Source organism: Vulpes vulpes, chromosome 5, assembly GCF_048418805.1.
Source record: "Vulpes vulpes isolate BD-2025 chromosome 5, VulVul3, whole genome shotgun sequence".
In the NCBI taxonomy this organism is placed as follows: Eukaryota; Metazoa; Chordata; class Mammalia; order Carnivora; family Canidae; genus Vulpes; species Vulpes vulpes.
Genome location: NC_132784.1, coordinates 11,623,452 through 11,648,651, shown reverse-complemented (window position 1 = coordinate 11,648,651; position 25,200 = coordinate 11,623,452). Strand labels below are relative to the sequence as shown.

Here is a 25,200-nt window from a genome sequence, read left to right as displayed (position 1 = left end):
ATAGAGAAATAGGAGACAGTTGCCTCCAAATATTAGTTTATAACAATCAAGGGAGACATGGCCCAGGAGCGGTAGCACTACTTTTCTGTCCTTATTACCACCATTCCTAGGGGGGACTGTGCCTGAGGTGAGGTCCTAAATATCCAGTTCAATCCAGCATGGGTGGCGTAACCACAAGGTTCATGAAACAGCTGGGGTAGGTAACACTGTGCCTGTGGGAGTCAAAAGAAATGTAAGGAAGGAGAGAGTGAAGAAAAAAAGAGAGGGAAGGAAGGAATGAAGGAAGAAATGATGGACTTGAATCTGGTTCAGTAATTTTTCCTAGGAGTTCTGGAGCTTTGTGGTAGATCCTAGGGGCCCCTGGTGACTCTGGACACTTGGCAATGGCCCTGCACCCTGTGGATGGTGGTGAGCCATCCTCCACATGGGGTGCTCTTTGGGTGCCTCCCACCTTGATCTCTAGGGTGTACGTGCCTCATACGTCCCACTGGAGTCAACATGGTGGTCACACTGAGCTTGCTTCCAGATCCCTGATGAAAAGTCATTTTAGAAAGTATATTTTCACTTAAGAGAATCCTTGGGGTGCTGGGTAGCTCAGTTGGTTAAGCGTCTGACTCTTGATTTCAGCTCATATCATGATCTCAGGGTCATGAGATCGAGCCCCACCTCAGGCTCTGCACTGACTGTGGAGCCTGCCTAAGATTCTCTCTCTCTCTTTCTCCCTCTGCCCCTCCCCTGCTCACTGGCACATGCATGCTTGCTCTCTCTTTCTCTAAAATAAATAAAAATAAATAAATAAATCTTTAATAAAAAAGAGAATCCTTTCATGCAGAAGCAGATCTTACCCTAGTGTTCAAGGTGCTATTCTTTCAAATTTTCTTTTTCTAAAAATGGAAAAAATAGGACATTCTGCACAGTAATATGTCAGAACATTGCAGCTTTGTTGAGTGGTTTTCATTCATTTATTCTTTCTTTTTTTATTAATGCTTACACAACAGATCCTGCTGAAGTAGCCACTGAGAGAACATTCTCTTCTCTGGTGTGGTTTAGTAGAATAATTATTACTAATTACAGCAATAATGAACCACACTCACCTCAAGTTATAAAAATTAAATAATAGCCATCATAAGATTCCATAAGGGTGTGCTGTTTTTGTAATTCCCAGAGCATGCTCACAAACATGATCTCATTGGGTTTTCATAGCAGCCAGGTAAGATGGGGACATGTTGGAGTCATCATTTCTATTTTCAGGTGAGATGGAAAGAGATCAAGGTTACCTAGTGTATCAGTGGCTGATGGAGAGGAAGAGTCTGGGCCCCAGCCTTAAAAACCCTGAATCTTTTACAGGACACTTGGGATAATCTCACATGAATGTCCCTGTCAGCTCAGGTCATGATCTCGGGGTTATCATACCAAGCCCCATATTTGGCTTTGTGCTCAGTGGGGCATCTGCTAGAAATTCTCTCTGTCTCCCTCTCCCTCTGCCCCTGTCACACCCCCCCACCTCTTTCTCTCAAATAAATAAATAAATCTTTGAAATAAATAAATAAATAAATAAATAAATAAATAAATAAATAAAATTTACTTGAAAACAAGGCATTGCATTAATGGTTTTGATTATTAAATGAGATGTAGAACAGTCAGCACATAGCAAACATTCAATGCCTCTTAGCCATTATGATTATAATTATTATCCTCATAAGGTAGATGAAAATTCATCCAGAGACCTCTTTCCTGTCTTAGGCCTCTGTCTTTTGGGCACCGAAGACGGCAGACATACTGATGGCACCACGGAGTCATAAGGCCTCCTACACATGGAACCCAGCAAGGTTTCCCGAATGTGGCAGTCCAGTCTTTGGTATTATATCAATTTCCAATGGCTGACGTGACAGATTAACCACAAATTTAGTGGCTTAAAACAACACAGATTTATTACCTTACTGCTCTATAGGTCAGAAATCTATTATGGATCTAATTGAGCTGATATCCAGGGCTGTATTCTTCTTCCCTGGAGGCTCCAAGGAGAATTGGTTTCCTTGCCTTTTCCAGCTTATAGACGCTCCTGCATTCCCGGGCTCCTGGCCACCTTCCTCCATCATCAGCAGCACATCAAACCACTCTAACCTCTTTTGTCTCCTTCCATTTTCAAGATCCCTTGTAATTACATTGGACCCATGCAGATAATCCAGGATAATTGCACTATCTGAAGCTCAACCGATCAGGCACTTTACACCTACCTGCACCCTGATTCCCTCAATCCTGTGGATTAGGACATGGACATTTGAGGGGAGGGGATGTTATTCGGATCACCACAAATATCCAAGCTCTGCTTATTTGGTTAAAGCCTGGCAGCAGAGTCCAGCCTTGGGCGCCACAGCCAAGAGGAGGGAATGATACAAATACACCAAGTCTAGGGGCGCCTGGGTGGCTCAGTTGGTTAAGTGGTTAAGTTGGTAAGTTGGTTAAGTTGCCTTCCTCTCAGGTCATGATCCCGGGGTCCTGGGCCCGAGCCCTGCATAGGGCCCCTTGCTCATCAGGGGAGTCTGCTTCTCTCTCTCTCTCTCCCCACACTCATGCTCTCTCTCACACAAATAAATAGAAATATTAAAACCCAAATATACCAAATCTATAAAAGTTATCTCTCTAAGAATGTTCTGTGCATCTACATTAGAATCTACGGGTGGGCTTGTTTAAATGTAGATTCCAGGGCTTTATCCTCCATCCCAATATCTTGGTTTGGCAAGTCTGGAATAGACCCAAGGACTTTGCATTGAACAAACTTCTGGAAGTGCAGGTGATCCTGACATTCACCTAATCATACGAACCGCGTCTGTAAAGCATACGGGCCTGTGGTGAACATGGCACCCACAGGAAAACACAGTCTGGGGCTCTGTGATGAAGAGGCAGGGCAGGAATTCCTAAGTAGGGAAGAAACAAGAAGGCTCCCTGAAGCTTCTCCTCCTGGGTGGCCTGGGTCAGGCCGGGAATAGAAGAGGATATCATGGTGAGGCCTATGCTGTTGTCTCTACCAGGGAATTAGAGGCCTGACCTGGAATTCACACAGCACACTTTTGACCAGCTTTTGAGTAGCTTGCAGGAGGGAAGGGGGATCCAGGTGATGTTGCTGGAAAAAAGAGATATCCTGAGTGTGAAACACCTGCTCCCTTCTCTGGTGTGTACAGCTGAGGAGCAGGGGTGGGCTCCTCAGACCCTGCTTATCACTGAAGAATGTGAAGGATCCCAGGACATGGGCTCCCCCCTCTGCCTTCAGACCCAGCACCCTTCTCTGGAGGTCAGGGAGAGTCCGCAGAGGTGGGGGTGGGGGGCAATGGGGACCCAGGCTGAATCATACTTCCCCTGGAGGAGTGTTGGGATGACTTCATGCGGGGCCAGTACCTCCCTCCCAGACTTGTTCTCACAGCGAGAGGCGGCGTCCTCACCTCGGGCAGGTTCATCTGTGGAGGCTGTTTACGGGGGTTCTGGCAGCAAACTCAGCATCTCATCACCTGACGTGGGTGCTGGTCCCACCGTCTCCACTGTCTTCCTGTCAGGTAGTCCTTGCTTTCTCCATTAAACTTTGGAAGTCTCCATCCCTTCATTGGTCCCAAGATCAGCTCCACATAGGCAGATGAGGGGTTCGGTGGTGCTGGGATCCTGGGTGCCCTGGAATGGGCTCTGGTCCCTCTATGACCTTTATGTGGTGCATTCATGGCACCCCTCCTCCTCCTGGCAGGCCTGGACTTCTTGCCAGATTAACCTCCCATGCAGATAGACAAGGTGAGGGCATAATAACACCCTTCCCCATGGCCCTACTTATTAGCAGATACCTGCTAATAGCTCATCAGCTGCTTCTCTTCTTGCCAGATCTTTCCTGTGACCAGACATCTTTCCCAGACCCCTTTCCATTCTGAGGGTTTGGTCTCCATAGGAGGAAAGCACATGATGCCAAAGAAGAATAGGATTTTTAACCAGACAACTTTGGTGCAAGTCCCAGCAGAACTGTTTGATTGCTATGATCCTGGGCAAGTATCTTAACCTCCTTGGGATTCATTTCACTTGCCTGACTCACAGGGTCATTTTGAAGATTCAATAAGATAATGCATATAAAACCCCATTATGAAGAGTAACATATTGTACATGTTCATTAAAGATTTATTGAGCCCATTTATTAAGTGTTTATTAAGTGCCAGGCCCTGAGCTGGGCAGTGTGGGCATGGACATTGAAGATACAGCACACACTGAAAGCATCTCAAGGTGTAGCTTTCATCATTATGATTAATAATATGCAAACATTTGAAGGTGAGCAAGCCCAGCAGTGGTGATGAGGGTGTGGGGCCATATGAGGATGGTGGCCATGCTGACTGCCTGGAAGCTGGGATTTGGAGAGCCAACTTTTGTTAGTGGCCTGGGAAAATCTCTAGATGTGTCCATGTCTCTTGGGATGGAATCTGGTCTGTGACGTGGAAGTATTCTAGTTTTCAGCTTCTACATCCTACTATCTCTCTTGGCATCTTCCTTGCAAGATGGTCCTGGACTTTCCATCTGTTCTGCTTGGAACCTTTTCACTTTGGACACCCACTGAGCTTTGATTCTTTGGACTTTGATTCTTTGAGCTTTGATTCTTTGGACTATAACCTCCTGGATATAGGGCAGACTCACACATGTTACCTTGTCTGAAATCCTTGGGGCCTGATGTGTTTCAGAAATCAGCTTTGGATTTGAGAGAAGTATTATTGTCCATATGAAGTAGCAGCCAGAGCAGTATCTGAGAAGCACCCTCCACCAAACGAGGAAGCATTCCTGCAGAGGGAATATTTCCACTAGGTGAGGTCAGTAAAGAGTATAAATAATCTCAAGTAGCCAAATGAGTTATGATAAAACTGTTACTTTTCATAGTTTTTTTTTAACTTGCCAATTGTGAGAAAGGGACTGTGGGTCTATCTAGCTTAGCCCTTGAGCTAGTGCCTTTCAGGTCTAGATTATTTCATTATTTTTATATTTTAATAATATAAGTTAATGCATACCAAGCCTGGAGCCATAGAGGATATAAGGTATTCTGGACTCTGTTCTCAGAAATCCTGAGTATCCCCTCTTGACCTATAGCTGTAGGTAAGCACCTGTGTACCTTTTCCAATGTTATATTTCCAGCCAAATAGAGCTCATCACTTGATTCTACCACAAACAAACAAACACAAACAAAAATCAGAAGGGAGTTTGGAAAGGTCCACTTACAGCAAAATCATCCTCTTCCCTGCTTGACTAGGGGTTGACCTAGATCACCACTGTAATGGTTTCAAGCAAATACTTGTCTAACAACTTATACTTCAATAAAGTTCTTTTTTATTTTTTTAAAGATTTTATTTATTTATTCATGAGAGAGAGAGAGAGAGAGAGAGAGAGAGAGACAGGCAGATGGAGAAGCAGGCTCCATGCAGGGAGCCTGATGTGGGACTCAATCCTGGAACTTCAGGATTATGCCCTGGGTCGAAGGCAGGCGCTAAACCGCTGAGCCACCCAGGGATCCCCATAAAGTTCTTTTTTAAAAAAAAATATTTTATTTATCTATTCATGAGAGAGATACACAGAGATAGGCAGAGACATAGGCAGAGGGAGAAGCTGGCTCCCTGGGGGACCCTATCCCAGAACCCCGGGATCACACCCTGAGCCAAAGGCAGACTCTCAACCACTGAGCCACCCAGATGCCCCTGAAGTAGACAAATCATGGTTATCAGGTCATGTCAATTGGGAGGTGAATATATACCCTTCAAAGTGGGAGGAAGGGAAAGTTTGTCTTCCAGTATTCTACTTTTTTGAAAGAACCAGTAGATCAATCAGCACTGATTTTTTGAGCTAGAAATACAAAGATGCAGTATGTCCTGAATCCTTCTTTATTCCTTAAAGTTAAAATCCTTCTTTATTCTCTTCATTACTTTTGGTTACTTGATGTTTCATTTTTTTTTAAAAAAATGGTAAATTTTTAGCACTTTAGCAAATAATATTATGCATAGATAGTGGATTCTAAATACATGCATTATTTAATCTCTTACCCTAATGTCTGTATTTTCTCATAAAATAGAAAAGCATTATATACCACAAACTTTTCTTGACTACGGTCTCATCACCCTCTATCAGACTGATTCTTTCTTTACAGTTAATGGCAGTAGCAGAATGGCACCCTCATATGGTACGGAGAACACTGGTTGGAATGCAGTGATGAAGAGGGAGGCCATGGCATGCCCATTCATGAGACTTGTCAACCCCAGCATCCATTTCTGCCCATACTTCCAGCCTTAGGGGAGGGGTTGGTTAGCCAGGAACAGTGTCTCCAACTACTAATCACCATCTCCCACTTCTTCCTTTTTTGAGTGCTTCGTGATGCTGTCCAGTCCCAAGCACTCACAGAAAGTCTCATGATACAAGAGTGGTTGCTCTAAATATCTAGGCACATAGAAATAAATACACATATTTATTTCGGATTTGTGCAGTGTGTTTGTATTGTTGCTACTTTTATCAATCACTGACTTCTATTAAAAATTAATTTGGGGTTATAAATCTGAAAAGACATTTCTAAAATTATGTTTTGGTTTTTGTACTCATGAAAGAGCTCTTAAATGTTAACATCTTTGTATGGATTAGAGTCTTAATGCCAACAAGGAATGGAGGCTGCCATGATGTGGGGGCGAAGGGTCTGCCAATACTTTCAGGCTTGGTGGGATACTAGCTGTTACAGTCCAGAGAAGGGGTGAAAAGAAAACAAATGTCCTCAGAGTAAAGGGAGAAGCTGGAGAAAGAGGTTGGAGATGACCTCCCTCTGAGCAGACTGCACTCACTTCACTTGGAAGCAGACCCTGCTTTGAAAGCCTACTTGGGAAACCTGTGTCCCTCCCCATGTTCCTCATACAAGGGTGTCTTGTCTTCCACCTGCAGACTTAGCTGTGGCCTGGGCCCTGGAAACAAATCTGCTCATCATAAGGGAGATTTGAGGAAGGAGCTAATCAACATGATGCTCATCATCTGTAAGGATACTGGAAGATTCCTCTGAAGAATTCAATGTACTCTGTCAGTTGAAGCCTTGGCTGCTTAGAAGGGAGCTGCCCTTGTGTGCCAGTCACATCCAGTAAATAATTATTTAAAACTCACTATTGTGCTACCACTATTCTGGGTTCTGGAGACTCAGTAGAACATTTACATGCCCTCTCCATAGAGCTTATGGTCAACACAGGGAGGCAGCATGAGGTGGAGGATTACATGGTGGTTGTGCTTAGGGCTACAAAGAGGAAGCTAGTAAAGTATGGAGTGTGCAGAACAGGAGGTTGTGGGGAGGGTTCCCTAAGGAAGTGTCGTTTTATGCCAAATCTCAATACAAGTGGGGACTAGCCAGGTGAAGGGTTGGGGGTGGGGATTGTACCAATACCAAGAATAGTAAATGGTCGGTGTGGGAAGGCCCTGAGGAGGGAAGCAAAGGGAGCAAGCAAAAGAGTAGTATAAAATTGGCTGGACCCTATGACCTGACCATTGTCCTCCTGGGCAAATACCTCATAGGAAGACGTACATTTGTGCATTTGTACACATGTACTCGAATGTTCATAACAGCAATGTTGGTAATATTTCCAAACTGGAAACTACCCAAGTGCACATCAACACAAAGATGGATAAATGAATTGTGGCCCATTCACATTGGATTGTTTAATTCAGCAATTAGAATGAATGAACTGCCACTATGCCCAGCAGTACGCTGGAGTCTCGCAAACGTAAGGATAAGTGAGCGAAATCAGACACAGACGGGTACACTTACACAAATGTGCATATAGAAGGTGCCAAAGCTGAGCTGTGGCTCTCCTTTGGAGAGTTAATGACTAGAAGCCTGTAATGAGGGGCTACTAGGGTGCTAGCCATAAGCTGTTTCATGATTGGGAGGCTGGTTACATGGGTGTGTTCAGTTTGGGAAAATTCATTAAACTACATGCTTAAAATGTACACCCTTTAATTTGTATCTGTTATACTTTAATAAAAAAATTGGTAAAAATATGAGGCTAGACAGATACACAGAGACATTATAGGTCTGGGCTAGGTTTTGAGCTCCACCCTGCTTGTGCTCCTGATCTGGAACCTGGAGCCAGCTACTCTGTCCACGTTTCTACCTTTGATGGCCTAAGGATGTGTCTCAAGTCCCACCTTGCAAGCTGGCCCCATCCCCGCTGCCGGGCTCTGCATTGGCTCCCACTTGCCACATGCTGCCCAGCTCACGCCCCCGACTGCAGACCCCTCCCTCCATACCCTTGTCTCATCCACTCCCTGTTGATATGATAGCAGGTGTCACGCCCCTCCCCTGAGGCTAAATGGGTGGCATCACTGGGACATGAAGGAGAAATAGATATTTGCTTCTACCTGAGTTATTTGGTGCAACCCCTAAAATACCACAGAAGATCTCACTCATGGTCATACTCAGAATGTTTTTAAAGTTTATTGATTTGAGTAAATCTTGACCTCTCTTTGCATCAGAAGCCTTGCTTAGGGTTTCTTGTTAGGTGACAAATAATAGCCCGATATTGTCTAAGTTCCTTTTGCTTGGCTACTCTGTCACCTGCCACTGCACGTGGATCTGTGTACACACTGCAGCCGCTTCCCGCTGGGTCCTCTCTCTCCTGTCACAAAGGGTGGTACAGTCATAGAAGCATGGAGAGGAGTCTGGACTGGGAGGCGAGCAGACCTGAAGCACAGTGTCAGACTTTTCAAGATGGAAACAAGCAAGCAAAAACCAAAACCAAACCAAACAAAAATCCAAATAAATAAATTGGCAAACGAAGAGATACAAGTTGATTTAGGTGACTGTGGCAGTTTAAGACCTCAAGACTTCAATTCCTCTAAATGTTAATTTTCTGGGTCCTGCCAGTTTAGGACTTCTTACATTTCAATCACCTGCTTCCTACCTTCTTGATTTTTGTCCTATTTTCTCGTCACCTGAACTGCTTGAAGTATTTTGTATCTGAATTGAATCATCCCCCTTCTTTTAAAAAAAGAACTTAGATTTATTCATCAGGAAGCTTCACATCATTGCTCTAAATGAAACATTGGAATCACAACTTAAAAAGTCACTAAAAATGAGTGCAATGTAAACAAAACAATTTACTAAATTCCGGCTAACTCCTAGCCGGTGTGGAAGGCAAAAGGGAAATCAACAAATGCTAGACACCCCCTTAATGTTATCAGAAGGGTAGGTGAGTACTCAAAAGGGACTCCCTTTCTCACCATGCAAGCCAAAGTGGGTTTATACCTTGCCTGCCACTATCTACAATCTACAATCGTTCTGCAAACCCTGGAGGAGATACTGTCCCACACCTTGGGAAACGGTGGCCCAGTGATCCCTAAGGACGCAGCTAAAAGAATGAGGGAAACAGAGAAATGGTGAAGGGGGTATACAGAAGTCACTCCTTTCAGCAAATGGAAAAAACATGACACCAATACTCGGCTTTGCAAGTATCAACTGGTCCCCTGTCCCTGTGCTTCTCATTGTTTGAATGGGAACAGCAACACAAAGCTATCCACACAGCAAGGATGAAAAGAGAAAGGGGTTGATGGCTTGAGCACCTCATCATGCTGCTTGAGGTCCTGCTTGTCCCGAGCCTGGTCCTAGCTCTTCCCTTGCCACCCCCCGAGTCCAGCCCCATTAAGACTCAGAAAGAGCCTAGAAGTCCTTTCTCTGAGTGTGGGGCCTGCTTCCTGCAGCCTCGTCCTGTCCTTAAATCAAAACCAGACTTCCTCGGATCTTTGTATTTTGCATTTTGGCTAGATGGTAGGATCTTTTTGGGGGTACTGTTCCCAATCTGTACGGGAGTGAGTTGTGAATGATGAATACCGTAGATCATCTTGTTTGGGAATGGCACCTTAATATGCTGAAAGTAATATGAAGCCATATATCTTTCCAGATGAGTATATCCAAGTCCTGAAACAGCTTAATAGGGAGTCTCCTACCCCCTTCAGTTATTGTTGAGGCTTATCAAATGGAGCTCACCAAAAGGCATTATGGCTTCTTGACCAAAACGAAAATTTCCTGTCTCTGATTTCCTGTAATTTCAAAGTTATTTCCCTTCTGTCCTGTAACCTGCCAACCCAAATACCCAAAGCAAAAGAGGCCCTATATGAGGCCCTATACCTTCCTTGGCTTCTTTCATAGCCTTATAATAAATAATTAATATCTTACTTCTTTATGGTATTGTTTTACTTTCAGAAAGGATTGCAGGACACTGTGCTTTCCATGGGCCTCTATGGATGCTCCTGTAGTTCTCAAAGAAGCTAACATTATCAGTCATTTTAAATTTTAATTAAGATATTCAGAAAGAATAAAAAGCCTGTAAAATACTCTGGGTAGTTTATGACTAATATTTCTTTAAGCAGGTACTTATTTTTCCTTCTGTATGAACTGGGGCGTCTATGAGCTTGCTTCTGAAGCGTATGATAATACTCGCGTTGCCTACTCAGCTTTAGGTGACTTCCAGTTTCTTAAGTCATCATAGAAGACCATGTCTACTTTATTCTTAAAAATTTTATTCTTGCTTCTCAAACTTCTAGAAAAAAAGAGATGATGTCTGTTCCTTTTCTCTTTGTTTCAACCATTGCCTAAGTCAGCATTTTCAAGATGTCTTATGCAGAAGACTAGTCTTAGGACATTCCAATGTCAAAATACTTTGGGAGATGACACATACCCTATCTTACTCTTGGAGATTCCCCATACATATTAGGCTTTTCAAGGCTCTGAGAATCCTGGGGAGTTGAGAAAATTGTTTAACTTTGTGTAACTATATTTTGCCAAACTCACATTATCGCCTGAGTGTGGGTTGAGCAAGGTGTTCTCTAGCTATCTCTAGAACTGAATTTAGATAAAAGGCGTGTGTCTAAAGGGAAGGTAGTAGTTTTAAAATATGGCCTTGAATTCTTTGACGATCCGTCCTTCAAGAGTTTGGGGTGGGGGGTTCTGTGGCCACTCCCTTTGACTCTGGGTGTGGCTGTGAAGGGTTCCAATGATGGATTAACACAGAAGTGTGCTTTGTGTCTAGTCATAAATGTTTCTGTAACTTCTACTGTGTCACATTTGGAGTGCTAAGCCACTATTAAGGTGTCTAACTATCCTGACACTACTATGATGAGGAGGCTGTGTGTAGGTGTACTGATCAACAGCTAAGCCCAGCTGTCCAGCCATCCCTACAAGGTACCAGCACATAAGTCATCTTGGATCCGCCAGGCCCAGCCTCTGTATCAGCTGAATACCACCAAGGGTCCTCTTTTGTAGAAAAGGATCACCCAGGTGAGCTCAGCTTGAATTCCTAGGCCACAAAATCATGAGATTTAAACCTCTGAGGTTTAGGTGAGCTTGTTACATAGCAAGAGATAATCGGGACAGAGATAGTTGAGCTCTTTAGGTTTGGAAGAGAAATCTGAGTGTCTTCTCTGATTCATTCTAAAGCTAGAAAGGCCAGAGATCCACCAGTTTCTCCACTTAGGCTCTTCCCCCTGTACATGTGACCCCAAGAATATGTTCATTGAGAGAGAACTCCTCCTTTGGCCATCTCTGGGACCTTCCTAATAATTGCGCTCTCAGGCTGCACTACCAGTAAACCAGACACAAATCATTGGATACTAGACTTTGATGTTTAAAAGATGGGGAACAGAGGGGAAAACATGCCATTCCCTTACACTCCTCACAGGCTCATACTAAAATGGCTGATGCTTATGTACAAACACTCTCATCCAAGTAGTCATTAGAGCCTGACAGTGCCACCTCCTAAATATATTATTAAGCCAATAAACCCTCTCAATCGCTGCTTTAGCTCAGGCACTCATCATCTCTCTCTTACATAACATTTGCCTTCTGACTCATCATCCTTATTCCAATTTCTCCCCAACCATAGCCTGAGGGGTTTTTCTAAGGCACAAATCCGACATATCACTCTCCAGAATAAGACCCTTCCTGTTGCACACAGGAGAGAGTCCAAATTCAACAGTATTGCTATATTAGTTATAGTCCACTGAGCAAAAAAGAAACTATTCTAGGCTTCTAAATAGTTGGAACTTCGAGAAGGAATTGGTTCTATAGCTAGTGGAAGAGCACAGAAAGAAAAGAGGAGATGGGAGCTAGAAGCAGAAACTGAGGCCACTGTGAGGGGCAGGAGGGGGAGTTCAGCCATGGGGACCACAGAGCTGATGCTGGAGAGGCCACTCAGTGCAGAGGGAGAGAGAAACAGCCTGGCCTCTGTCCTGCTTCCACTACCCCCCACCTACCGTTTTCTACTTGTGCCTCCCACTGTTGAAACTTCCCACAAAGCCAGTCAGTGAAGGATCCCACTCTGGTTCCCAGCAGAGCCAAGGAGGGGTGGAGGTGACTAGCTCAGTGACACGTGAGACCTTTGTGGTCCAAACCTATGCACATCTCCATTCTCGTGCTTCAGCATTTCCTCAACTTCTCCTTCCCCCTCCCCCTGCCCTGCCCCCCTGCTATACTGAACCACCACTTCTCTCTTTCCAGGCAGGAGAATTGGCTCTTGCTGTTCTTTCCACTTCTAATATCCTCCACTCAAGCTTTCAAGCCCACTCACTATCTTCCGTGTTCAAGTCCATCACTTCTTTATGAGTTCTACCCCTGCCTTCTGCTTTATTAATACAGTATTCATCTATCATGTTATTAGTGAGGCAGAAGATTTCTTATTTGTGTTTGCCCCTATTTATCTCTCTTATAGTACAAAAGCCCCTGATTTTCTCTTAGGAGCCACCTCTCCTAGTCTACATGATGCTAGAGAGGCTTTCAGTTACATGGATTTGTGACCTTGTTTTTGAGATTGATGTAAGACGCAGGTTGAACAACAGGAGTAGCTCATCTTAGTGACTGGGCGATGGTGGAGACACGAGTAAATGGCCCATCAGACTTCTTAGAGACTGATGTGGATGGTAGAAGGCAGAGTCACAATCTTTAACGATACACACAACGCAAGAAGAGCTTCGGATGCTCCTCTTTGCTGCCTCTTGGAAAAAAGCTTGCCTGAGGATCAAACCAAAAAAGAACAAAGCCGGACCAGGTGAGAAAGAGAGAGACTCCAGTTGCTGTTTGGGCACCTGGACTTACGTGTGCCTGAACAAGTTACCCCGTGCACTTCTCAAGTGCCTGAGTCAGCAGACATCCCTCACCATTCTTTACAAAATTAAAGCATCCCTCATGTGCACTTAAAAAGAAGGTTTATTCTCTGTTATTGGAATTCGGAATTTGACATATATCCCTAAGAGCACATTACTGTGTTACTTAGAGCTTTGATCCTTCCCAGATATTTGTCTATTTGTGATGGGCTGTGAAAAATGTATTACTGTTGTTTATTAACTGTGCATTTCTGTCTGTCTCTCCTTGCTTCACCTGCAGTTTCTGTTTTCTGCAAGTTGTTGCTATTTTATTGGATACATGGATATTACTATGTGTTTATTGTGAATATAGCCTTTAGTATTATAAAATACACTTTCAAAAAAATGCTTTTTGGCTCTTGCGGTGTGTGTGTGCATGTTTTATACCAGGTGGTCTATTTATTTGTTTTCTCACTCTTTTTCTGATGTTCCTCTTGCTATTTGAGAAGGTTCACATTTTTTTTTTTTTTTTGGTCTTATGCATCACCTTTCAATGAATATCTTTACATAATACCTTTAATCATGTCTTTATCAGATATCATCTATTAGTTTCTAGCAATGAACATTTAGTGGGTGACTGAGGTGAATTTCTCCTGTAAGGGGAACTCCGAGCTCCAGTCTGGCTGGTGTGGGCAACCCTCAACCTTAAAGCAAAGTTGAGAGTGTAGGTTTTATTTTGTTTGTTGAATATTATGACCTCCTTTTCTTTTCCAGCAAGCCATTAAGATGTCCTTCCCCATTTCCTCCTCCCCATTTGGGTTGCCTCCAGGGTAAGACAGAATGAGGTGGGCAAATCTCATTGTCGACTCCTCCCTTCTGAGCAGCTCTGGCTTAATAAATTCCTCAGTGAACTAAGGGGAGGGGTCTCTTGCTTGGTCCACAGCATCACTGGGCTGCTCGCTAAGGATTATCCAGATTCACCACTACTGTGGAGATCACAAATGTTCAGGGTTTAACACCCTCTGAGATCCCCTCCCAATGACTGTCCACCCACCTGAGCATTGCTCCTTCCCTCTTGCTCTCCTTCTGTTCTCTCCTCAGCTGTCCTTACCTGCTTCCTGGCTTGCTCATTTCTGTCTTCTCTTTCTGGCTCATCAATGGCTTAGACAAATAATAAATGCCTTTTTAGCCACTCTCCTTCCAGCAATTTGCATGCACTGTGTCAAATGCTTCAAATTGCTCAGAGTCGAGTTTCAGAGTGTTGGAAAAGGTGCAAAGCCTGGATGTAAGCCCTGGATGGGTCTCAGAGCGTCTGGGAAGCCTTTATAGATGTTGTTTACTAAGTCTGTTTTGCAAAGAGTTGCATTACAACCATGCCTTCCTGCTAGATCTAATTGTAAACTGCAAAAATCCTGCTTGATTTAAGCTAAATATACATCAGATAGAGTCACTTTTGGAGAAAGAGCTCACTCTTCAAGGAAGAAGGGCACAAGATATAACCAGTCATGTTAGCGACTTTTATGAAGTCCCCAAAAGGCTGTCATCAGGAACATCCTTGCAAGGGCCTCCCCACTCACACCTGGCTCTAGCAAGCACCCTCCCACTCCTTGTCCCATGGTGGGAATATTCGGGAAGGCTCTTTTCCTCTTGGACTCATTTTAAATTACATTCTGGCAGCAGTTGATAAATTCTATCTGTCTTCTGAGCCCCAGGCCCCCCTGAGATAGCTACTTATAATTGAAGAAAGAACAGAAACCAAAACTTGACTCAGGCAGTTTAGGTTTATGTGCTTTGTCAATTTACCTGGGTTATTCCCCGGAGGACCAGGAGGATAAAGTTACCTGGGAGTGGAAAACAAGAAAAGGAGGTAGAGGTCCTTACAATGGGGTTCTGCTTTACGCTAAATAAAAATGAATAGCAAACCTCCGACATGAGCGCTTTTATTCACAAAGGTCAAGTTAAATAACTTGGAATTCATGTCTAGCCTTCACATAAACATTCAGCCTGTAACCAGTGGTGCCTAATTGCTTTGTGTGGTGTTTTGTCTGTACCAGGCAAAAGCACAGTTAGTTAGACTCGTGTTAATGACTTCAAGGCTCCGGTTATGATTTCCACACAGGCAGAGCTTTGCCATGGCTACAGACTTTCTGTAAGAATCAGTATTCCCCAAAGCTCCAGGGCTAGCCCTCAGTGGCCTCATTTTATAGTCTCTCCAACTGAGGGCTCATCTGGCCTCATGACTTTAATTACCACCCCAATGTGAACAGACTTCCAGAACTACCTTTTCCCATCTTTTGCTATCTTCAGAGCACCAGTCCTGAGGCCCAGGTTAAGTGGCTACCATGTTTTCACTGCCTCAACTACCCAAGCACACACTCCCACTATCACCAAAAACTCCATTTCCCTACCAACTTTCTTATCTTTACAAATGATGCCTTTAAAAAAGGAGACTACTATCCCATTGAGAAGACTCCAGCTGTATGGAGTAGCCCTGATTATTCCAATGCTGTTCACAGCAAAAGAATTGAGTCCTCTGACTTTACTAAGAGGTCAAAAACTGAGCTCCTCTCATTCCCTGTATCTCTTTGAAGCATGGAGTTTTGCCTAGGTTATAAGTATAACCATTTTGGCCTGTTTTATTTCCTGTTCTAGATGTGTGAAGTCCTTCAGTGCAGAAATCACATTGCTATTTTTGTGTGTGGGCCTCACGAACATCAAGTAATATGTGCTCAGTAAATGCTTGCTGAAAGAATAAATAAGAAAAGGACAAATGAGCAGGTAAGATGTTCTCTTTAGGAAACCTCAGCTATGAGTTCTCTGGCCTTTGATGACAATACTGGTTCTTGTGGCAGTCCAATATCAAGCCTTCTCTCATTCTTTCTAAGTGTTTGGTAGCATAGTTAATAAGTGGCTTCTAAGGTTGTTAGTTCCATTTAAAAGGTGAGATGGTTAGAATTTGATTTTGGAAAATCAAATCTATAAATACTGATGCCTATTTTCCTCACTCGAAGGACAGAAAAAGTGGAACAAGCTCCTGGAAAAGGCAAAATTGGGGTTGGATAAGAATGCATTACCTCTTTAAAATTTGATACATATCATTGACCTTTGAGCACTAACCTTATGGAAACTACACTGAGAAGTTAATCCATAAAGAATTGTAATTCCCCTAAAGGCATCTCTTCTTGGGATAGGAAAATCATCTAGAGTTCTAAGAATTCTGCATTCAAGGTCGCAGAATGGATTTTGATATTTTTTTTCCTTTTCAACCAAATGCATAAAATTGCATGGGTGGTATAAAGAAGCCAGAGTAAGAAACCCTACTAATGAACTGAGACTATCCTTTCAACCTCAAAAATTTTGAGTAGAGTATGGATTAATGCTCAAGATGCACCAAGGGTACTCCTCAGAGAAAGATACCAACTTCACATGATCTCTAGTGATTAGGATTACTCTACAGAACCAAATATCTGAACTTCATGATGTAATTGACTGAAATCACTCCAGTGAATCCCAGCAGACTTAAAATAAAATCCATACTCCTTACCATAGTTTGGGAAGTCCTACATCAAGTCCCCACCAGTTTTTCCTATCCCATCTCTTGCCACTCTCCCCATCACTGTTGAGATTCTACCTAGATCAGCTCTCTCCTGATTCTTTGGCAATATCAATTCCATGCTTCACTCTACTGAGCCACTTTTCACTTCCTAGTATATGGGGCCTGGAATGTTCTCCCACACCTTTGCATAGCTGGTTAATTCTCTTTCCTCAATAATAACTGAAAGTAGCATGCCAATGTCTCTCCCAGTGATTGTGTACCGCCTTTTTTTTTCTTATAGCTCTTTCCATTGTTTGGAGTTTATCTATATATGATCGTATACCTCCTATTTGCTTATTTACCTATGTATGTGCTTATTGTCTGTCTCTTCTACTAGAATATAAATTCCTCCAAAAGATGGCCCTGCCAGTCTTTTCCAGAGGAGAGCCTGGCACAGAGTAGAAAACCACAGAAAAACGTAGCTCCCAACCTGGCACAAGAAAAAGCTGAATAATCTACAAAATCCAACTTTCTATGAGCCAATCACAGACTGATGTCACAAGACAACCAATGAACTGAATTCCAAAAAAGTGATAAACCTCTTCAAATGGAGACAAGACACACAAACTGTGTTTGACAGAGCATGAGAGAAAGAAATGTCCTCTGTTAATGGAATGCATTCTGAAAGGCCAGATGTAGGCTGGTGTGAAAATTTAGAATGACAAAAAGCCCCAGACACAAGAGGAACCTGTACTTGTTCACAAGCAATGTTTTATGGACTTGCACTGGGGGCTTCCGAGAATGACTGGGGGAAGGGCAAGACACCAGAGGATCTCCCTCCAAGGTACAGGGATGCTCGAGGCTATTGACAGGCATGGAATGAGGAGCCAGGCATGAAACTCCATGTGTTTCCCTGAACCCTTGTCTCATATGAAACAAAGACTTAAGCCTCTGAAGGAAGGATAGGAAATCTTTCTGCCCGGGGCTTAGACAAAATCCATAGCTTTTTTTGGGGGGGGGGGGCGCGAATAATAGGAAAATCTTTCTTTTCCTGGGGAGAGGAAGAAACCATTTTTAGTTCCAGGATCCTCCGTGGTTACGAGGTAGAAGCCTGCTATCACTGGAGGAGAGGCAAGAAATGATCTCTTGTCCAAGAGCCTCCACAGACACAAGGAAGAGTTGGACTGTTATTGCTGGGTGGGCAGCCACACAGAAAATGCTCCACTCTTGAGCCCCAGATGCACAGAGTATGCATAAGACTAAGGCTGGACTGGAAGAACCCAAAATCCTCCTGTCCTCACTGTTAGCTTCGCAGTAAGTAACAAATAATAGCCTACTCCTCCTGAAAAGAGATGCAACAGGTGGTGCAGGGATACAGAGACTGCTGAAAGCTGAATAGAGTGAGAACATTGAGGAAAACCTTACCACACCTTAGATCTCCTTCCAAGCACAGGTTAGCAGCAGCTCAGTGATGGAGAAACTTGAAGTCTGTGGTTGGTTGACAACAACAAAACACGAATCCAGATCAGTGACCATCTACATGGACTCAATCTGTTGCTCCTCTCACCAGTGGCCTGATTCAAGAAAAGACATAGCTATTTCCAGGCAAAAATAATACTTGCCTCTGTCTCTATCTCTCTATACATGATGTCTGGCACATAATAAAAAAATTATGGGACATACATAGATGCAAGCCAAACAAAACCAGAAACAACCTCATAGTCAAAAGATAAGGCCAGAACTGTGCTCAGAACCTTAGAGATAACACATATGTTGGAACTATCAGGCAGAGTCTTTAAAATAACTATGATCATTTATATTAAAAATCTAGTGAAAAAAATGAACAACATGCATAAACAAAAAACAACATGCATTAAAAAAGTGGGGGATTCCAGCATGGAAATGAAAAATTATAAAAAGGAGTCAGGTAGAAATATTGCAAAATAATTTCAGGAGATATATGAAATGCATAATTATCACGATGGACTTATAATAAGACAGACCACACATAAGGAAAGAATTAGTGATCTTGAAGATAGGTCAATATAGAAATTATCCAAACTGAAATATATGAAGAGAGAGAAATCAATGACTAAAAGCAAACAGAGCATCTAAGAACTGTGAGACAACAGTATCAAGTGGTCAAACATATGGGTTATTGAAGACCTAGAAGGAAAAGACAGAGAAAACAGAGCCAAAAATATAAACTTAAAATAAGAAAATGGCTGAGGATCAAAGACAACAAATAATAGATTGAAGCAACACAGAAAATCCCAAATTTTTAAAAAAGATTTTATATATATATATATATATATATATACATATATATATATATATATATATTTTATTCATGAGAGACAAAGAGAGAGAGAGAAGGAGAGAGAGAGAGAGGCAGAGACATAGGCAGGGAGAGAATCAGGCTCTATGCAGGGAGCCTGATGTGGGACTCGATCCTGGGACTCCAGGATCACGCCCCCAGTTGAAGGCAGGCACTTAACTACTGAGCCACCCAGGCATCCCAAGAATCCCAAATTTAACGAATGCAACCACATACCAAAACAGAGAGAGAGAGTTAGAGAGAGAGCCCATACACCGAGACTGATCATAATAAAATTTCTAAAAATCAAAGTCAAAGAGAAAATATTGAAGGTAGACAGGATAAAGGAAACATCACAAACAGGACAGTAAAGAATACAACAGATATGTAGCTAAAACTATGCAAGCCAGGAGACAATAGTGACATCTTTAAAACACCAAAAGAAGAGAGAAAGTAGCTGTGAAGTCACAATTTGATATACAGTGAAATATCTTTTTGAAAATGAAGACAATTGGATTTTTTCAGGTTTTCAAACAAAAGCTATAAAAATTTACTGTTAACTGACCTGCACTAAGCATTAAGAAATGTTAAATGAAATGCTTTAAGCAGAGGAAATTGGGTATTACTTGGATATTTGTTTCAACACAAAGAAATGAAATACACTGGAAATGATAAACAGGAGGGAAAATTTCTGTTATTTTTAATTGTTCTAAAGGATGATAATTGAAAGTACATGAAAAGATGCTTGACACCCTTAGTCATCAGGGAAATGTTAATCCAAACCACAATAAATTGCTATTTCAGAACCACTAGAATGACTTGCAAAGAAAAGCTAAACAATTGCATATGTTGGGGAGGACATTGAGACCCCAGAGATTCTCTACACTGCTAGTGGGAGTGCACAATGGGGTAGCTGCCCTAAAAAACAACCTAGCCTTCTCTCAAACAGTTAAACACAGACTAACCACATGACCTTGCAATTCCACTCTTGGTAGGTATCCAAGAGATATGAAAATATGTCCACACAAAAACTTGCCCAAGAATGTTCACAGCAGCATATTCATTAATAGCCAGAAGTTGGAACCTGCTCAAAAGTCCATCAGCTGACAAGTGAATAGATATGTGGTATATCCATATGATGGAATGTTATTCAGCATAAGAAACAATAAAGTACCAGAACATACTAAAACATGAATGAACTTTGAGAATGTGCTAAGTGAAAGAAGCCAATTACAAAGGATCATATATACAATTTAATGCATATTCATTATTTAAAATAGGCAAATCTAGAGAGACAAAGGCAGATTAGTAGATGGTAAAGGCTGAGTTATTGGGGCCTAGGGGATGATAGCCAAAGGGCACAGAAGTTCTTTTTGAGGCAATCAAAATGTTCTAAAATTTACTGTGGTGATGATGGCACATATCTGTAAGTATACCAAAAACCACTGAATTTTATGTTGTAAATGGGTTAATTGGTATATAAATTATATTTCAAAAAAGTTCTTTTTTTTAAAAAAAAGATTTATTTATTCATGAGAGACACACAGAGAGAGGTAGAGACATAGGCAGAGAGAGAAGCAGGCTCCCTGTGGGGAGTCCCAGGACTCCGGGATAATGCCCTGAGCCAAAGGCATATGCCCAATCACTGAGTCACCCAGGTGCCCCTTCAATAAAGTTCTTAAACTTAAAAGAAAAAGAAACTGGCTCTAAGGCAAAAAAAGAGTAACAATGTAGTGTGAGCTTGATAACATATGAAGAAGTATACAATAACAAATAATACACAGGTTTGAAGGGAGCAAATGGAGGTTTAGTTTTGTAATCAAATGAGAATACTACAACTGAAAATACAATAACTGAAATGACCAACTCAATAACAATAAATTAGGGATTAGGGACAGAAAAAGAGGATTCATATCATACCAAAGGTATGTTGCTAGAAAATATTCAGATAAAGGCAAGGAGAGAAAAAAGAGTAGAAAATGTGAGAAAGCACATGTACATTTAATTGGAATTACAAAAAGAGAAGAAAGAAAAAAAGGGCACAAATAATATTTGAAGAGATAATGACTAAAAAGATTTGCAAAGATTCAATAATGTCTCTGGAATCTGGAGCACCTGGGTGGCTCAGTCAGTTATATGTCTACCTCTTGATTTTGGATCAGGTCATGATCTTGGGGTTGTGAGATCAAACCTGGTGTCAGGCTCCCCACTCAATAGGGAGTTTGCTTGAGATTTTCCCTCTCCCTGTGACCCTCCCCCAGGTTGTGCACGCTCTATCTCATAAATAAATAAATAAATAAATAAATAAATAAATAAATAAATAAAACAAACAGACAGATAAATAAATCAATAAATAAATAAATAAATAAATAAATAGTTTTTTAAAAAGAAAAAGTCCAAGCAGAATAATACCAAGTAAATCATACTTGAGCACGTCATAATAAGTAAATTCCTGAAAACTGAAAACAAGGGAAAACATTTTTAAAGACCAGAGAAAAAGAACTCATTACCTATAAAGTTGCAACAAAATGGTTTATAGGTGACTTCTAAAGATAATTTGTGGAAGTAAGGAGATACTGGCATGGTACTTTCAAAGTGTGGACAGAAATTATCAGCCAACTTCGAATTCAGTACCCAATAAACATATATAAACTTGTAAGATGAAACTAATGTGGTTTTGTCATACATAAAGATAACTTGTTCATAATTGTTCTGCACTAAAATTAAGCTGAAGACTATCTCTCAGATTGAAATAAGGAACCAAGGAAGAGTAAAGAAATGGGAAGGTCTTATGTAGCTAAAACGCATAGAATTTAAGTACATAAATACAATAGCACAAAGTGAAAGAGGAGTAAATGGAGATAAATATTACCTTGAATTATACTTTTAACATGGTTAATCTTTTTGATTCATACACATTACACACAGAATCTACAGAACACAAATTCTTCCTGAGTGCAAAATGAGCATTTATCAAATTGGCCACATTATAAAAATAAGATGATTTTCAATGCATTTCCAGTGATTGAAATAGTAGTGTCTTCTCTGACTGTAGGGATTTAAGCTAGAAATCCATTTCAAAAACAAAAACAAAAAACCTGAGAAATAATCAGATGTCTTAAAATTAATGATAATCTCTGAATAATGCATGGGTCAAAGTATTACTTATAACAGGCAGTGGAGAATATTTTGAACTAGATGCTAATAAAAATATAAAATATATATGCTTTGGGATGCAGCTAAAGCCAGGTCTAGAAGGAAATTTTTAATCATAAATATATCTATTAGAAGAGAAACAATAAGTGATTGAAATATCCATCTCAAGAAATTAGAAAAAAATTAACCCAAAGAAAATGGAGAGAAAAAATAGTAAAAAGCAGCTATTAATAAAATAGAAAACAAGTGTATAGTAGAGAAAATCTGTACATACAAATTATTTGAGATTAATAAAATTGAAAATCCCTAATACTAAACAAGATAAAATCAAAGAAACCACAAATCAATATTAGTAATGTGAAAGAGGACATTATTACAGATCCTACAGATAACTAAAAGAAAATAATATCAACAACTTTATGCCAATAAATTTAACAGCAAAGATAAAATACACACATTCCTTTAAAAAATACAGCTTACGAAAGCTGACAGGAAGAAAAAAATTAAAATTCCAATTTTGTGGAGTAAAGTTAATTCTTTATTAAAAATCTGTAACAAAACTTCATCCCCACATAAGTTCACTTGTAACATTTTCAAAACAATGAAGAAAGAAATAAAACCAATCTCACAGAAATTATTCTAGAAAATAGAGAGGACACTCGTCTCAACCAGTATTATGAGGCCAGCATAACCTTGCTTTAGAATATTTTCAAGAACATTAGGAGAAAGGAATATTACAGTCCAATCTCTTTCATGACTATAGACACAAAAAGTCTCCACAAAATATTAATAAATCAAATCCAAAGAAATGTAGCAGTATAATACAACATGAACAAATTGGGTTTATTCCAGGGATGCAATGCTTATTTAATATTTAAGAGTTAATGAGTGCATTTGTCATATAAATGGAATAAAATCCATGCTATCATTTCAACAATTACAGGAAAATCATTTGATCAAATTTAACCTTAGTCCACAAAAAAAATTCCCAGCAAATTAGGAATTGATAAAAATTATCTTAATTAATGGATTCCTTATAAAAACCTTTCAACTGACATCATAATTAATGCTAAAATATTTAAACTTTTACCACTAAGAAACAAGACGGAAGTACCTGCTACCACACTTCTATTAACATTGTCCTAGAAGTTCTATGCAGAGCAAGAAAGCAAGAAAAGTAAATAAAAGCCATTATATGATGTGTTAGGTTCCTGTGACTAATATAATAAATCAACAGAAATTTGGTGGTTTAAACAGAAATTTATTCTCTTATACAGGTCTGGAGACTAGAAACCCAAAATTGAACAACTGTGTTCTTGGAGAACTCTAGGGGAGAATCCACGTCTTGTTTCATTCACTTCTGGTAGTTCCAGGCTTGAGACTATGTCATACTAATCTTTTCCTCCATGTCCATAGAAACTTTCCCTATGTGTGTACCGTCCTTCATTTCTCTCTTATAAGGACACAGGATGATGGCATTTAGAGTCCATTCAGTTAATCCAGGACAATCCCCTTACCACAAGATCCTTAATTTAATTATCTCTGCAAAGAGCTTTTTTCCCAAAAAAGAAATGTTTACAAATTTCAGAGATTAAGATTTGACATCTTGGGAATCCCTGGGTGGCTCAGTGGTTTAGAGCTTACATCTGGCCCAAGGCGTGATCCTGGAGTCCCGGGCTGGAGTCCCACATCAGGCTCCCTGCATGGAGCCTGCTTCTCCCTCTGCGTGTGTCTCTGCCTCTCTCTCTCTCTCTCTCTCTCTCTGTGTCTGTCATGAGTAAATAAATAAAATCTGAAAAAAAAATAAAAAAGATATGACATCTTTGGGTAGCCATCAATCTACCCTAATGGAAAATGAGTAAATAAAATTATCATCATTTATGGACAATATGATTTTATAAATCATTAACTATAAGAATCTAGAGATAAACCGTAAGATAAGTGAATTTGCTGAGGTTGCTAGATAAAAAGCACTATTTTAAAATTAATGGCATTTGACATACGACCAACAACTAGAAAATAAACTTTTAAAAAAATACCATAAGCATTAGCATAAAAACCCACTGAATATCTAGAAATAAGTCAAACAAGTGACGCACAACATTTCTATGATGAAATACTACCATAACTGCAACACATTGAGAAGGCCCAAATAACTAGAAGGATAGATCATGTTTCATAGATTGAAATATTCAATATTGTAAAGATATTGGTGCAGCCACTCTGGAAAACTGTGTGGAGGTTCCTTAAAGGGTTAAAAATAGATCTGCCCTACGACCCAGCAATCGCACTGCTGGGGATTTACCCCAAAGATACAGATGCAATGAAATGCCGGGACACCTACACCCCGATGTTTCTAGCAGCAATGTCCACAATAGCCAAACTGGAAGGAACCTCGGTGTCCATCGAAAGATGAATGGATAAAGAAGATATGGTTTATGTATACAATGGAATATTCCTCAGCCATTACAAACAACAAATACCCACCATTTGCTTCGACGTGGATGGAACTGGAGGGTATTATGCTGAGTGAAATAAGTAAATCGGAGAAGGACAAAAATTATATGGTCTCATTCATTTGGGGAATATAAAAAATAGTGAAAGGGAATAAAGGGGAAAGGAGAAAAAATAAGTGGGAAATATCAGAAAGGGAGACAGAACATGAAAGACTCCTAACTCTGGGAAATGAACTAGGGGTCGTGGAAGGGGAGGTGGGCGGGGGGTGGGGGTGACTGGGTGGCAGGCACTGAGGTGGGCACTTGATGGGATGAGCACTGGGTGTTATTCTGTATGTTGACAAATTGAACACCAATAAAAAATAAATTTATTTAAAAAAATAAATAAAGATATTGGGTCTCCCTACATTGATCAATGAATTCAAGGCAATCCAAATACAATTTTTCACTTTTTTTTTTCAAAAGGATTTTGTTTATTTGAGAGAGAGGAAGCATGGGCAGGAGGAGGGGCAGAGGGAGAAGCAGGCTCCCCACTGAGCCACCCAGACTCGATCATTGCTTTTTAAAATTGAAGTTTCCAAGCTGATAGCAGAATTGTGTGGGAACACAAGGGTTCAATAATCATCAAGATAAGC

At 40.9% G+C, this 25,200-nt stretch overlaps 1 long non-coding RNA gene across 1 annotated transcript in view; it reads left to right on the top strand.

Annotated features, from left to right (window-relative positions):
- Window positions 1-24,610, top strand: part of LOC112934324 (uncharacterized) — an 80,984-nt gene extending 56,374 nt beyond the window's left edge. The window contains exons 2-3 of the long non-coding RNA XR_003237885.2: window positions 15,754-15,879; window positions 17,034-24,610. This is a non-coding gene — a long non-coding RNA (uncharacterized lncRNA). The remainder of the gene's footprint in view (window positions 1-15,753; window positions 15,880-17,033) is intronic.
- Window positions 24,611-25,200: the final 590 nt, after the last annotated feature.